This window comes from Akebia trifoliata, chromosome 14, assembly GCF_017979445.1.
Source record: "Akebia trifoliata isolate Shusen 1 chromosome 14, ASM1797944v1, whole genome shotgun sequence".
In the NCBI taxonomy this organism is placed as follows: Eukaryota; Viridiplantae; Streptophyta; class Magnoliopsida; order Ranunculales; family Lardizabalaceae; genus Akebia; species Akebia trifoliata.
This window is the reverse complement of record NC_141388.1, coordinates 28,993,928-29,010,621: the sequence shown is the minus strand read 5'-3', so window position 1 is coordinate 29,010,621 and position 16,694 is coordinate 28,993,928.

Genomic DNA, 16,694 nt, shown 5'->3' with positions numbered 1-16,694 from the left:
CCCGCATCTAGCAATTTCATCACTTCCATCCGAACTACGTCTTTCATGATAGGATTTAGCCGTTTCTAAGGTTCTAAGGAAAGCTTAGCGAAATCCTCTAAACGAATATGGTGTATTACCACAGATGGACTAATTCCCTTGATGTCAGCTATGCTCCAACCAATAGCTTCTTGATGTTCATTTAATACTCCTAACAACTTTCCCTCTTGAACTTCATTAAGGTGAGAGGAAATGATCACGGGCAAGGTTTGATTCTTACTAAGAAATGCATATCTCAAGGTCTTTGGAAGCGACTTGAGTTCTAATTTTGGAGGCTCGATATAAGAAGGAACAAGATTGGATGTGCACACAGGAAGACTTTCATTTTTTGCATGCCACCGCACAGAATCTAAGAGTGGAATAGATTCAAGCAAAGCATTGACTTCGCTTATAGACTCTTCGACATCCAAGTCAAGGCCAAAGTGAGCCAAACATTTTGTTAGGGGATCAGAGTACCCTAACTCTTGATACGTTTGATTGACTAGCGTATTTATCATGTTCACTTCCTCCATACCATCATCTACATCAATTCCTTGGAAATTGTGGAAGACGTTCAGTTTCACTTTCATATCCCCAAATGCTAAAGTCATAATTCCGTTTCTACAACGAATGACTGCGTCAGACGTGGCTAAGAATGGACGTCCTAAGATGATAGGAATATGACTGTTCGAATTGATGACTGGCTCCATGTCTAAGACAACAAAGTCAACAGGAAAATAGAAATCTTTGATTTTAACTATCACGTCCTCAACTATACCCTTTGGAATTTTTATGGACCTATCGGCTAGACTCAATGTGATATCGGTGGGTTTCAAAACCCCCAAACCTAATTGTTTATAAATCGAATATGGTAAAAGATTCACACTAGTCCCTAAGTCTAAGAGACATTTTTCGACCACTTGATTTCCAATATGAATGGAAATTGTCGGACATCCAGGATCCTTAAATTTTGGTGCAATCGTTTGTTGGATGAGCGACGAAGCTTGGGCTGCCATGATAGCTTCCCGAGGAAATGGTGTTTTCCTTTTAACTGTGGTCAAATCCTTTACGAATTTCGCATAAGAAGGTATCTGCTTAATGGCATCTAGGAATAGGATATTGATATGCACATTTTGGAAGACTTCTAAGATACCCTCAAATTGCTTACTTTTTTTAGAATCTCTAAGGCGATGGGGAAATGGAGCTTTTGGAATTGGCAAAATGATAGGAGGATTTTCCATATCTTTCTCTTTCTCTATTGGAGACTCTATGACTTCTTTTTGAACTTTGTCCTTCCCTAGGACTTTTTCTCCCATGTCAATAGGTTGGACCTTGTTGTCCACCTTTTTTCCTGAACGCAAGGTGTGGATAGCCTGGACTGAGTCTTGTGGAGCTTCAGAATGGCTTCCTACTTCATATTGACCTTTCGATCCGTTTGGAATCAAAGGTTGACCTCTAGGATTAGGGATAGTCTGACTAGGAAATTGACATTTCTCTCTCCCACTCAAGGAGAGAGCTAACTGCCCCAACTGAACTTCCATCTTAGCTATGGATTGCGCAGTGACCTGGTTAATCTGAGTTTGATTTTGTTGGGTTTGCTGTTGTGTTTGGATGAATTGCTGTTGCTGTCTCATCAACTCGACAATCATAGATTCTAAGGATGACTGTTGTTGGGCAGGCTGCTGGTAATTGGTCATGGGATCTGGTATGATGGCTCTGCAATCTATCGATTGTTGGGGTTGATAAGGGACTTGAGGAACAATAGCTTGGTTTGTGGAAGAACCAGATTGCCTAGGAAAACTCCTATTGTAACCTGACGGACCACTAGATTGAATAGGTTCGTTCTGTCTGTATGAGAAATTAGGATGGAACCTATTATCTGGGTGATACGTTTGGCTAAAAGAGTTTGGAGTTGACTTTCTAAAAGTACTATAGCCATTAATCGCATTTGCTTGTTCAGCTTTGATTTGAGGCAAGGTGGGACAACACTCGACCAAATGGTCATTGCCGTCGCATATAATGCACAAAGAACTCGGTTCGACAGTCACTTGTGAAATTGCATGAGGGTCTAGGTAAGGTTTGGATGCTGATATGGTAAAGGCATCTAACTTCTTCGTGAGATTGTTCATCCCACTCACTAGACTAGACATAACATTTTTGAGATCAGGGTCTGCCTTCATCTCATACATGCCTGTCTTTCTAATCGGATCATCTCTATCAAATTCTTCTTGGTTAGTACTCCAATTTTGAGCATTCTCGGCTAACTCTACGAGGAAATCGTACGCTTGGTTGGGAGTCTGGTTCATGAACTGACCCTTATGCATTGACTCGACTAAGGTACGTTGATTCATTGTTAATCCTCTATAAAAACTTTGCACCAACTGTGCTTTGTCAATGCCATGGTATGGGCACTTGACCAATAAATCATTGAATCTTTCCCAAGTTTGGAAAAATTCATCATCAGGACGGGCTCTAAAATTTCTAATAGAGCCCTTCATTTTCTCAGTTTTGGCCACGGGATAGAATTTGACCATAAATTTCTTGGATAGAACATCCCAGGTAGATATGGAATTGGGTGTTAGGGAGTTCAACCACGCAGCGGCCATAAATTTCTTGGATAGATCATCCCAGGTAGATATGGAATTGGATGTTAGGGAGTTCAACCACGCAGCTGCGTGGTCTTCCAAGGATAACGGAAATAGAATAAGCTTGATACTCTCTTTATCTAGATTCTGATTTCTAAAAGTTTGACATATAGTCAAGAATCGATTAAGATGGGTGTAAGGTTGTTCACGCTCTAAACCGTGGAACTTAGGGAGCATATTAATGGTGGCAGCCCTAATTTCAAACTGAGGTGCATTGTTCAATGGTAAAACAATGCACGTAGGAGGAGATGCGGAAGCTAGAGCGAAGAGCTCATTGAGAATTCGCTCTCGATCACCCATCATAACTACTGATGGTGTCTTGCATATCCTACTGATGGTACGTTCGATCTCATGATCAAATGGTTCTAACATGTTGTTTTGTGAACGTCTACCAAGCATGCAAATCACACAGTCGATCAAACAATCACAAAAAGAAAAGAATGGACCTAGATAGGTTGCCTAAAACTAGACAGCTCCTAACTGGGTAGAAATAGCGCAACTAGCCTTCCAACTCGATTCTATGAAGTCAAGTTTGAATCATTCGGATCTCTAGATCGGAAGAGGTGCACAATGCATAAGCAAGGGCACTCTTAAATACCTCCTTTCTTGAATAGACTTAGTCTATCCCCTCAAAGGAAAAAATCTTACTAGATAGAAAAATGACCAAGAAACGCAATTGGCACAACTTGAAGTGGAATTTCTCTTATTGAGCTCGTGGGCCCTATAGTCAAGTCTAATTGATTTTAATTAATTTGATTGGATGACTAGTGAGTTGATTATCCTAATAAGAGTAAGGAATTGGTAATAACTTCCAATCCTTATCTTATCATGCCATCCCTAGGAGAGGAGTGTTTTTTACTACTTAATTAACTATTCCAAGTGTGTGCAAATTGGAAAAATAACATACAAAGGCAAGGAGTAACCCACTAGCAAAGAGAGGCATGGGTATTTCGAGATTACCTCCCGTGCTAAACGGGGTGAAGACAGTTTGAGTCGACTTAGGCCACCAACTCCAATTTTGGTGTGCGAACCTAAGGAGCCGTGACGGTATTGTCTACCCGTCGTCCTTCCTTAGGCTATTACAATCCAAGCCTTCTTGGATAATTAAAAAAAAATTAAAAAGAATCTTATACAAGTGTTTCTAAAATAGAAAAATAAACCTAACTAAAGATTCAAGAAAATTGAAAGAAAAGAAGAAAAAAAAATGTTCACCTACAAGAAGCAAAACAAAAATGTTAGCAGAAATGATAGTAAACGGACTCAAAAATAAAATCTGACTTACCACAATCTTGTAGACTATGTCATATTTTGTAGAAAATTTCGTTCTACCCCAAATCGATATATTATAATAGATAACTGGAGATCAGAGAAGAAAGTTACAGTCAGTTTAAGTTCTGCTGTCAAGGGTGAAAAAATAAACGAAAATGACTTTTTTTTTTTCAATGTTTTTTTTTTCTTTCTTCTCTCTTAAAACCTCAAGAACACGTGAACTTATAGAAAGAAACCAAAAGAAAAAAATAAAATAAAATAAAATAAAAATGAAAGAAATTAATTTTAAATCAAAACTTACCACTAATACCTTTACCTTTTCCCGGCAGCGGCGCTAAAATTCTGATGAGACTATCGTTGTTCTTCTCACCGGAGTTAATAATAATCTTACTTTTACCTTACTTGTGAGACAAGTAGGGGATCGAACCCAAGAGAAAGGAGGAATAGAGCTAAGCTAAGAAGATAAAATCCAAATTAACTAAAAGGAATTAAAACTATTTTTCTTTGTATTTTTGAACTTATAAGAAGATGTAAAATTGCTAGAAAATAAACTAAAGTAAATGAAATTAAAAGTAAGTAAACTTATGAATTAAAACACCTTTGGAGGTGGATCTACCTAAAACATGTTAATGAGTAATTCCTAGTCTCTAACATTTTTATAACTCAATCATAAGGGCTTGGTGTTAGCTCCTTAGATCGGAAAGTTTTACAAATAAAATGAAATAAGAGAACAAAAACAAAGTATAATTCTTTGAAAACTTCTTACTACCAATTATCTAATTTAAGCATACTTTATCTTGATCTAATCTAAGCATAAAGTATCTATATTAAGAATAAAAGGTGCAAGAAACTTAAAGAGAATTCGTAAGCATTTTAACTAAAAGAAAGGCATAAAATTAGAAATAACACAAGAACTTGCTCTATGCTTTTCCACTCTCCAATGGAGGGGAACTTAGCCTAATGTCATTGCAAGAGAGGGAAGATAAGAGATGAAAGAACTTTTCTTCATTTCATGGAGAAAATTACAACTTCTTCTTCTTCTACTTCTTACAAGACTATTTAACCAAAAGAAAATAACTAGAAAATCAAATACAAAAAATAAGAGAATAAACTAAGAGCCTTAGATTAAAGGAGTCTTAGATAAGAGAACCAAGATGGGACCCTTTCTCTAGAAATGAAGGCTCTATTTATAGAGAAAATGTGTGTGGAAGAGTCTAAAAGTAGCCTCCACTTTTCTTTGCACAAAAAGATAAAAGAGGAGAATATAGTTAAGGATTAGGGCATTCCAAAGTGGGCCCAAATGCTTTTGTCTTGAGATTTTGATTCCAATTTATTGATTTTCTGCACAAGAAACACACGAAATTAGATTTATCTAGTAAATGAATTTATTTATATATAATTAAACCTAATTAACATGCAACGTGGTGATTTGAGGCTTATCATGATTATTATCTTAATATGAATAAATATGTACAAAAATCAAGATAAATATCCGAAAAATGTGTATATAATTGAGTGTTTGGAAACACTCATCATTTGGGTCCCACTCAATACAAAATTCGAGAATTTTATAAATTTTTTATTATAAATTTTATAAATTTCACGAAATTCGAACTCGAATTTGAGCTTGGTTACAAGCTAAAGTATATATTTCAACATTTTTGAATCCAATGGCAAAGTCGATTTTCATTAAAAATGGTCATAACATAATTCGAGTATTTTTTTTTTAAGTCTATCTTTAGAATTTTCTCAAAATATCACCATTTGATTTCTTCAAGAGAGACGAGTTAAAAACACGGGGTATTAGAAAATGTGATGGTGAAATGTGATAAAGAAGTAAAGATGTATAGTTTTTTTGTGGGTTAGGTGAGTTGATTAGGAAAATAGGATGCAGTGTAGCATGGAGGTTTCTTATGATTTGATTTTAGTATGAGATGATTAGGTTATGACATGTGGTGTGGAGGAGTATTGTGTGTAGCTTTGAAAATTGTAATAATGATATTTGATGGGATAGATTAGAGAAGGTGAATATGACAGTTATACATGTCCATTTTATGAGAATGGGCTTTTGAAATTTTATAAGACCTTGACCTTAGATTGAATTTTAGGATAGTGTTGGATTTGGACTTAATTTAAAGAGTGAGCTTGGGCATGGTTTATGTGTGGTCCATGAGTAAGTTAGAAAGTTATTAGCGATTTGATTAGACTAGGGGATTGGGTAATTTTAGGAATTGAATTGGGATTTGGAGATGGATTGAGATTAGGCTAAGGTTTGAAAGAAATATTGGGTTTAAAAGTGCTTTAGAAATGACAGGCTTAGAATTTGATGTAATGAGAATGAGACTTTGAAAACAAGTTAACTGTTAACCTATGGGCCAATCAAAGGCCTTGGACCATTTTATTAGGACAAAAATGGAACTTCAAAAATTAGGCCCTTAGGCCTTTTGATTAGGCGGGGCAATAAATTGGGTCATGTTGTGTTATTGTTCGTGTTCGTGTTTGTGTTTTATTGAGTTAAGGGTATTATGAGAATTTATCTAACCCAGCCCATTTAACAATCATGCCAAAAATTTAAACCCAATTCATTTATAAAATAGGTATACCTCAACTAACCCTTATATAACCTATTTAATAAAATTCTAATCTTTATTGGAAAAAATAAGTTCCATTCCTATCACCAATATATATATATATATATATATATATATATACCATTACTAAATATAATGGCACATAACCGTACATAAGTTCAATGGTAAAAAATAACTTTCTTTTGAACTTTTTTTTCAAAGTTCATAGAATCTGGTCTTTTAAAATTGTGGCATCAAATCATATTTTTGGATGCCATAAATAAAGTGATGTAGTTAGTAAACTTTCCTTACTAAGTAAAGTGTTTTTCAATATTATTATTATTATTGGTTAAGTAAAGTGCATTTCATTATTGTAAGCATACCAATTTAAATGGCTCCGTGCAAAAATGGCCCAAAAATTGTGTTTTAAACTCAAAAGGGGCCTAAGGGCCCTAGGATGTTTGTTTTTCAATTCAAATAAAGGCTCCAAGGTTCCAATGAACTTATAAGCTCATTTCAAAAACCCTTCTCTCAAATCCCTAAGCTCCTCACTCCAGCCCACCATCAAACCTTAAGCCCATTTCAAGCCCACCAAGAACACCTTAGCCCTAACTCATTCTAATCCCAAGGTTACCCCATCCAATCAACTTTAAACCAATTCCAACATAAACCTAACCCAATTCTAACCTAAACCTAACCCTAACCTAAATCAATTCTTACCTAAACCTAAGCCCAACATACACAAAAGTCCATTATACACCTCTACTCAAACCCAAAATCAAAATCATATCCCTGATCTCAACCAAACATCACAAAAAGAATTAATGATCATCAAGATGGCATTTGTCACCACCACAACCCAGTTCCCTAAATCAATTTACCAACCTCATCATCGTCCTCAACCCATACCCCATGTCATAACCTACCCGCATCATTTTCTCCAAACCCTCCTAACAAGCACTCCTCACACCCTTCTCCTTAATCAATTCACTTAACACATACACCTCCATACCCGTTTGCCATGTGTCACGATATTTTTCACCCTCCCAAAATCAAAATATCTACCCCCCTTACATAATCATTCTTTTAAGCAACACCCACAAACCCCGAGATATTATTACGACAAGGGATGAATAAAAACCCAGAGTTCTGATTCAAAATTCTCTTGATTCATTCTCTCATGAGGAATTGCCAAAACATTTGACTCTTCACGCATCCCAATAAAAAGGATTATCCCTTAACCTCACTCAATATTCAACCAAAATAGGTTGAGAGATCGAACCCATATGGGTCAAGTATTCCATTTCAACCCCTTTTTACCAAGTTTCCCTTCCCCTAATCACTAATGCCTTACATCTCATTTACAAACCCCGAGTTATTTACCATCATTTTCTATTTTCACCCCATTCTACCCCTAAAAATTCCCTCAAAAATCTATAAAAGCCCACATCTCATTAACAAACCCAAGTCATTTACCAACATCTTCTATTTTCACCCCATTCTATTCCTAAAAAGTCCCTCAAAAATCTATAAAAGCCCACCCCTCTCTCACAAATCTCACAATACTTGAACCTCTTATATCAAGCTTCAACTCTCTCATCTCTCTCAATTCTCAAATTAACTAAGGCCTCTCAACTCACATAATCCTCAAACCCACTAAAACCTATCAACTCACCACCTCAACTCACTCCACTCTCAACCTAAAATCCATCAACATTAAATCCTCATTCTATAAGCATTTCAATCCTCAAATTCTACTTTGAAGTTAAGATCAAGAAAAACTTCAAGAACTCAAAAAAAAATATTCAAAGCTTCAAGGTGGGTGTAGGAAAATAAGTCTACCTCTCAGTCATCTCCATCTTCCTTTCCATCCTCTATATTTCCCTTTCACCATTCTTTTTCTTTTAGTTTTGGAGGTTCAACTCCCTTAAAATGTAAGTTCTTGTGGTCTAGTCACCATGGGGCCCCTCTCTTAATGAAGTGAACCCCATGATCTAGGCCCAAAATAAAATCCCCAAAGATTGAGGGTACAAGTTTTATTTTTATCAACATACTTTATTAAATTTAAAAACAAATTTCACAAATGCAAAGGTTACCACCTAAAGTGGAAGAAATAGGGTGTTTAACACCTTTTTTATTTTCTAAATGGACCCCTTACCTATATCTTAAGTAAGTTAGTGCCAAATCCATACGAGGGCCACTATAGAACTAATCTTTAAAAAAAAATTATTTGGGAGTCCATTCACACCTTATTCTAAAAATGAATGGTGGTAACTCTAAATCCAAGTAGAGATCAGGTTTTCAACAGAAAATCCATGTTTACAATTATCACATGAGACACACTAACCTTACAAAGTGAGTTCTTCAATCTTATTGAGGGTCATTTTGCCCATATTAGGAATCAACCACTACATACCTCTAGACTTCAAAGAAAAAACTAGTGTAAAAATCTATAAATATAAATAAATAACTTAGAAAGAAAAGTATTTTTTTCTTTCTCGAACTAAACCTTAACCATTTATTACTTTAAAAATATCTTAAAACACTTTTTATATTTTATAGAATTTGAAAAAAGAAATTTGTATTACGATAAAATTCTAAGAAATTTCAGAAAAAAATGAATAGTTTAAAAAATTCTTAAATAATTTTTAATATATTAAAACAACACATTAATGAAAGAATAACTAAACGTATCAAAATGGGTTAAGTAGATCTATCTCAATAAATTTTTAGCTCCGATAAGTGTGAAAAATCTTAGCAACAATATATGATCTAAAGGATTCAATATTGAATAGAACTCCAATTTCTAACATCATAATTAAAAAGCATACCTTCTAAGACATTGTCGGAGACAGTTGGTTCCTCTTAGGTCACAATCCCTGCCTGCGACTGTGATAGATGGCACTCTCTCCTAATATGTCCCACTTGACCACACCCATAACATGTTAATGATTTCATCTTTATAGATTTCTGTGGAGTGGGCAATCGGTAAACTGGAGTCTGAATTCTCTGGGTCTGTCTCGTTGGTACTCTTGGCCCTATTGGCCTCGTTGGAATTCCAACAACTCTATGACTTGGTGATGAGGGAACCCCACAACTCGGTGGTTGAGTAGCTCTATTCTGTGGGTAAACTGATCCCGGGGAGATTGGCCTCTTGACTGGGTTTGATCTGGAAGGATGAGAGGTCGGGAGTTGATTGGTCTGTCCCTGGGGCATTTGTAATTCCATCCCCTCTCGTTTTCGACCGCTAATTTGATTCGTTTGCGATGGTATAAGCATGTCATCACTCGCGTTAAAACCCGATGGCCTCATTGTCCTTTGCATTGGCCTATCTAACATCTTTCTGAGCCATGCATCCTTAATTGGTTGACGTGGACCTGAGCATTGCACCCCTGTGTGTCCCAACTTACCGCATTCATAACATGCCACTATTTTTTCCTTCGATTGATTTAGCATCATATGATGTTGTTTCTTACAAAATTCCTCCATTTCTTGCACGGGTATTTCTATAGTCTCGCTACTTATGTATGGTCGTTTTCCCCGTGACCCTACTAGTTTCGTAATTGTCTGTCTCTTGTTGGATCCTAACTCTCCTTCTTCAAATTGGCTTGGAGGTGTTGATTGTACTATCCCTATTTCTTCTCGTAGTCCTCCCTGTGTTGGAATATCTACTTTAGGGTCCTTATGGGATTCATCTTTAAGATGGTGGTCGAGTTTTTCTTCTATTCTTTCTAGTCTTTTCGTTAATTGACCCACCATGATTACTTGAGCCTCAAACATCTCTGATTGTCTCTTTTCCATACGTGCTTGACTTTGGGATAATTCTGAGACTACTTCTATTAACTGTTCTATCTTGGTGAGTTTACTCGACCCAGGTAGGTCTTCCCCACCACTTTGACTCTGCGTCATGGGTCCAGTTGTAACTCTACTTCCTTGATCTTTCCTAACCTGCGAGTTCAGTAGTCTACTATTTATCAGAAGCAAGGTACTCCTTAGATCCATGTCAACATCATTCTTACGAAAGCATTAACCATGATTATAATACGTAATCTAGTAATGAACACCATTTTCATTACTGTAGAATGAACCTAGAATCTTATCTTAGACTTACTAAGCTCTACGGACTTCTAGACACGGAAGAGCTCGTAATCCCAATACGAAACTACTGGAGAGCTCGGATTTCGAGTTCCTAATGACGCTCTATACTTATCTCTAATGCATGTGGTATCAGTCTATTCTCCAAAGCATAACAGATCTGTATCCCATACGGATCTAATATTGTGCTCTGATACCATCTATGGCGCCCCGCCAAACGCTAACACAAATCCCAAGGCCAAATCCCAAGGTACTAGGTGGCACCTCGAAATTTCGGCATGGTCTCCTCTGTTTATGTTAGCGTTTCACGGAACTCAAACCTGATAAACCAATTTATAACAAAACCTGTATATAAAAATGTAGATACAGGAAAATAACAGCGGAAGACTAATTACATCTAACATGTAAGTAGATCAGAGTGCGGAAGATTTATCAATATACAGGCTTACCAAAACACTCTCACTCTAACAAAGGCCTAAACTCTCAATCCAAAAATTACATACATCCTGGGTGAAACTGACAATACTAAGGGATGTGGCCCTAGTGCTCACTAGGCAATAAACTCTGATCGTCGATCTGATCGACCAGATACTCTTCAATTACTGACTCTACGCCTGTCTCGATAGCTGCAAGTGCTGAAACTAAAAAAAATAGGAAGGAAAGGGTGAGTAACAATGATTACCCAGTAAGTCCACAGCCAATTCCTACTAATAACCCTTCCTAAGCATGATCGAATAAAGCATACTGAACATTTTAATACATGCAAGGTTTTACAAGATAAAATACGATCAACTGGTACATATAGCCAGGGATGAGCAACTAAACAGTTTAAAAATTACACATAACATCAATCATCCATACTCATTATACATTTTCCATTTTATGCAAATAATGTTGACAACATTAAAATAATAGACATACTTCTCAGTTTGTAATTCGAAATATAACAACAGATACATAATACAAATGGTGAAATATTGGAATTAAAGAGTTGGGATTCACGACTGGATCGCTCCCAGTCAGGACATGATATTCCTCAATAACATCGTAGTTCCTGATTTTGTGGCTGGTCGTGTCTACCACGCTTGCGGAACCATTTATCCGGCTCAGGCTGGCCGTTTGACGTGACCGTAAGCAATGGGTCTCTTTTCGATGTGTCAGAACGTTCGACTACTACTAGATTGTTAGTGATCACTGACTAATCATCTTCGTCTATGCCTATCAGGCGTGCATGTGATTCCCAAATGACATTCCACTCGTATACGACCACCTTTACAATACACGTTCACTGGTAAAGATAAGAAAGGAATGGACCCGGATTCCAGTTGTGACTCCACTCTCATACGCGTCCCATACCACGTATGAGTTTGGTGGTCCCTACCGTACATCCCAGGATAGTGTACCCCTCCGGATGATGTGACACACTATCCCTTCAAGCATTCACAAACCCTTTAACAGCTCACAAAATAGCTACGTACATATATGATTTTTCATTTAAAACAAAAGAGAAATTAACAGAACAGGGTTGAGAACGGATATCCAGTTCCTACCATGCAACTGTGGCCACCCGGCCTAAAATAAATAACAGTACTCAGCGCACGCGCTAACATAATCGAAAATAAACATGCAACCCTTTCATTAATAACCTGGATATCCTTTCACCAACCTACACACAACATACAATGTAAAAGGCAGACATCACCCCTCGGGTGTGATTCTGACAATTTATCGTTTCATCCCTTTCCCATTCTTTCAACATTCTCATTTTTTACCTTTTCAAATCAACCATCCATTTTCAATATTTCAAAGTCATTCTTTTGGTCTTTCCATTAAAAACCATTAAAGTTTATAAAAATAAAGTCCCAACGATGCTCGGGACCAAGGCTGTTAAAAATAGAGAAAGCTGGTGAAAATTTGGCTAAGTGTCAGAAACTCAATTTTCCAAAGTTTTCGAAATTGAAAACGGGTTTTTCGAAATGAAAGTCTCGATCATGAGATTCGACACCATATAGTTTTTGTAATCTAATTCAAAGGAACGCGAAAGTTATTTCATTTTGAAAACTTGCCGAAAACGTCGAAAATTACGTTTTGTTCTTGAAACCAAAATTCGGATTTTGATCCTTTGAGATTTGGATCTTAAAACCATTCCCATTGTTCCGAAATGGGGGTAAAACCTTAATTTCATTAAATAACTTAAAGTAAATGAAAAGTAAAAATTAAAGAGGACATTTACTTTAATGTTTTTAATGAAATAAAGGGTGAGAAATAGTGTATAAGGTGTGAGGAGGTCAAGCCAAGAGTCAGAACACTGTTCTGGTCAAAACTGTGTCTGTCGGTGGCAGAATCAATATGTTGTCGGTGGAACCGACAGAATACACATTGGCAGGTGTCGGTGGGACCGACGGTCCTGCCGACAGAACAAATTTTTCGACGGCTTCTTGATTTCGTCGGTGGCAGAAGCAACATTCTATCGGTGGGACCAACAGAATGCCTTCGGTAGGTGCCGCTGGCACCGACTCTTCCCACCTACAGCCTGAACCTCACTCGCGATTTTTAGGTTTTTCGATCCCTTTTTCGATTTCTTCTTCCATTCTTCGAACCATTCGACCCACCCACGATTTTGTTATCAAAATTCGATAAAACATAAACAAAACACCTACTTCTATCATGAATTTGAAATCAAACACCAATTTATACGATTTAAATGCAAACAATAAGTTTTGTTTCAAAACCCTAAATGCACATTTCAGAAATCTAAAGCTACCAATAAGAATTGGAAGTCCCTTACTTGGTTGTGGACGCCAAGGATACAAGCTAGCACTACAAATCAGGGTTGGATGGCTCGAGAGTCGAGGTTGGGCTGACTTGGATGCCAAATAAGCAAGGGTTTGCAAGGTATCCGACAATGACGTTCTCCTTCGCTTCTACAATGAAGTATAGACCGAGCTCCTAACTCGATGAAGCCCTCGGATGGAATGTGTTGAGGTTTACTCGAGCTACCCGGCTGGTTTTGATGGAGGATGGAGAAAACGAACAAGAATGAACAACCAAAGGTGGTGAAGTTGTAGCCCTCGTCGTGGCCGACAACTTTGCCTTCTTCGTCGAGGTTCAACTCGGACTCGTTCGCGCACAAACTTGACGGAAATGGGTCGAAACCCTAGGGTGGAGAAGTGGCTGTTGTTTGGGGTTTTCTTAGAGAAGAAGAGGAAAGAATGAAATAAAAGAAATCAGATTCCTTTTTATAATAAAGCTGAGGGGCATACTTGTAATTTCCTCCTTATTTCTAGTTTCGATCGTAACTTAACTATTCGGACTCGAAAAACGACAAACGAATATACCATTTCGAATAATTTTTCAATTCGGATCTAATGGTGTCATCAAATCTTTTCGATTCTCGCTCTAACGAAATTCCACTATTTTGGGTCCCACTTAACACGAAATTCGAGGATTATATAACTTCTCTATCCGAATTCGAATTCGGACTTGCTTACAGGCTAATGTATATATTTCGATCCTTTTGAATCTAATGGCGAAGTTGATTTTCTTCGAAATTAATCATAACAAGATCCGAGTATTTTACTCTAAGTCTCTCCTTCGATATTTTCTTCCAAATCTCACCATTTAATTTCCTCGAGATATGAGTTGAAAATCCGGGGTGTTACATTGCCACTATTATGACCCAAACCCACTAACTCCGTGTCATTTTCGAGTCGCGTTCGCAAGTCATGTTGAGATTGCCATCTGTACTTTTGATCAATAAATTGCTCTAAAATTCATCTATTTTGGGTCCTCGCGATGTGGGCCCATGAAAATTGGGGCATCTACACATGGGATAGACTAATTTAAGAATTTGTAAGTTTTAAAGGAAAAATAAAAGGATGTGGTCTTTTAATGCCAAAAAAAATGTATGGAAGACTGAAGATCTCTTTATTTTATTAAATTGGTGTTTGAATATATCTCCACTATAAAAATCGAGACTACTATAGACACCCCATTTTTGCACTCGCTTGATTAATCAACTCGTCAACCCGATCGCAATGATTCCCAATGATGGATGTGTATTCCATTACTTTATTTTGTTACCAGATATGTTTAAGAAAACCGGATGAGGTATCTCGAATTGACAAAACCTTAGAAACCACGCTACGCTAGGAAAATACGACCCCAGAAACATAGAAATCATCATCTTGCAGACCAAAAAGAAGCTTCACGATAAAAATCACTAAAAATTGACTAAATTACCAAAATACCCCTAACCTCAAAACAACCCTAGAGCCCACGTTACGCTTAGGAAAACTCTCTCGAACACATAAAATAACAAATCAAAATCAAATAAATCATTTCACCAATTTTAACAGAATTTGACAAAATTACGAAAATACCCCTCATAAAGTTCATGATCATTTCACACAAAAAATTTCATAAATGACACAAACTAATATTTCCATTGAATTCCTTACGAAAAATCGATTCTAAAACATCCTAGAACATTAAAAATCGACTTAAAACGTGAAAAATCATCTCCGGGGGTAAAACGGTAATTTCACAATTTTCATAATTAAAAAAAATTGAAATTAATAAATAAAATATTAAATAATTAAAGTGAAACATTAATGAAATTAATTTAAAATTTTGAACCGAAGAAATCGATCAATCGGGTTTTCAAGTAAAATTGTTGAGGGTTCGTGAGATATTTCTTTAAGGACCCCTCCATTTGGGGGTCCAAAGAATTAAAGATATTTTAGAGGGGGGTTCTCCAAAAATTAAAAGTAAATCAAAAAAGACTGAAGTCAAGGTATTAAAGTCAATCAAGTGAGACTAAAGTCAAAATTAAAGTCAATTAAGCAAGACTGAAGTCAAGATATTAAAAGTCAATCAATTGAGACTAAAGTCAAAACATTAAAAGTCAATCAAATAAGACCAAAAGTCATAATAGAGTTCTAATTAAATAATAACTCAATCTAATAGAGTTCTAACTTAAAAACAATTCTACCTAAAACAATTCTAATTAAAACACAATTCTACCTAAAACAAGTCTAACTAAAACACAACTCTAATTAAAAGAACTCTAATTAAATACTAACTCTATCAAAATCAACCCCTAAAAAAATCTATAAATAGAGGTGCTCACACCCTATTTTCGGATCAAATCATAAACCCTAAGAGAAGTAAGTCTAGAAGCCCCCATAGCCTCCCATAAACCCTATTTTTGGAGCCCCAACTCCTTACCTAACATCCCTCCTTCGATTTTAGCATAAGAAACGCCTAAAAGCCTTCCAAAAACATCCCAAAATCTGCAACAAACTTGAAGAGTTCAGATCCAAAAATAAGGAGATACCTTACCTCGGAGATCCGAAATCAAATCCAGAGACAGAACGAAGTAAGGGAGTACGGTACAAGGAGCTATTTTTGTCAGATCTGAGGGAACAAAATCCTTGCTATTGGAAAGGTATAAAATTTTTTATTTTTATTTTTATCTAGGTTTTTAGCAATGTGATTTATTTGGGAAGTTAGTAGAGACCGGCTTTGGCCGGGCGGAATTGGTGCCTAACACCTTCCAACCCCGTAACTTGATCCCCGGACTCTTTTTCTCTTTCGTAGATTAGTTTGTCTTTTTTAAAGTCAGTTTGGTTCCTAGACCTTAACAACTAGGTGGCGACTCCCAAACCTCAAGGGTCAAAACTGGATCCGCGCACCCCGCGGATCGAGGGCGCTTTCAGTGGCGACTCCGCTGGGGACTATTGAAGATCAAACTTGAAAAACCCCAAGTATGGGAGCATTGCCAAGATGACCTAGTTTTTTTATATTATTTAGTTGGATTTATTTTATTTATTTTTTCTGTTTATTTATTTTTCTTTGTCTTGATTGTAGATGATTTTGAGTATTACTTTTTTTTTTCCAATTAAGGATCACTTTTTTATGACCCCTAAATAATGAAAGATTCAAATTGACTTATGAAAATGATGGAATGATGAAGGTTGGGATAGTAATGTTCAAATGTTTTTACAAAACATTCTAGTGAGAATTAAGTCTGGGAACCTATTAATAAAACGTAGATCTCATCGATTAGATTAATTTAGAACTTGAGTTCACTCAA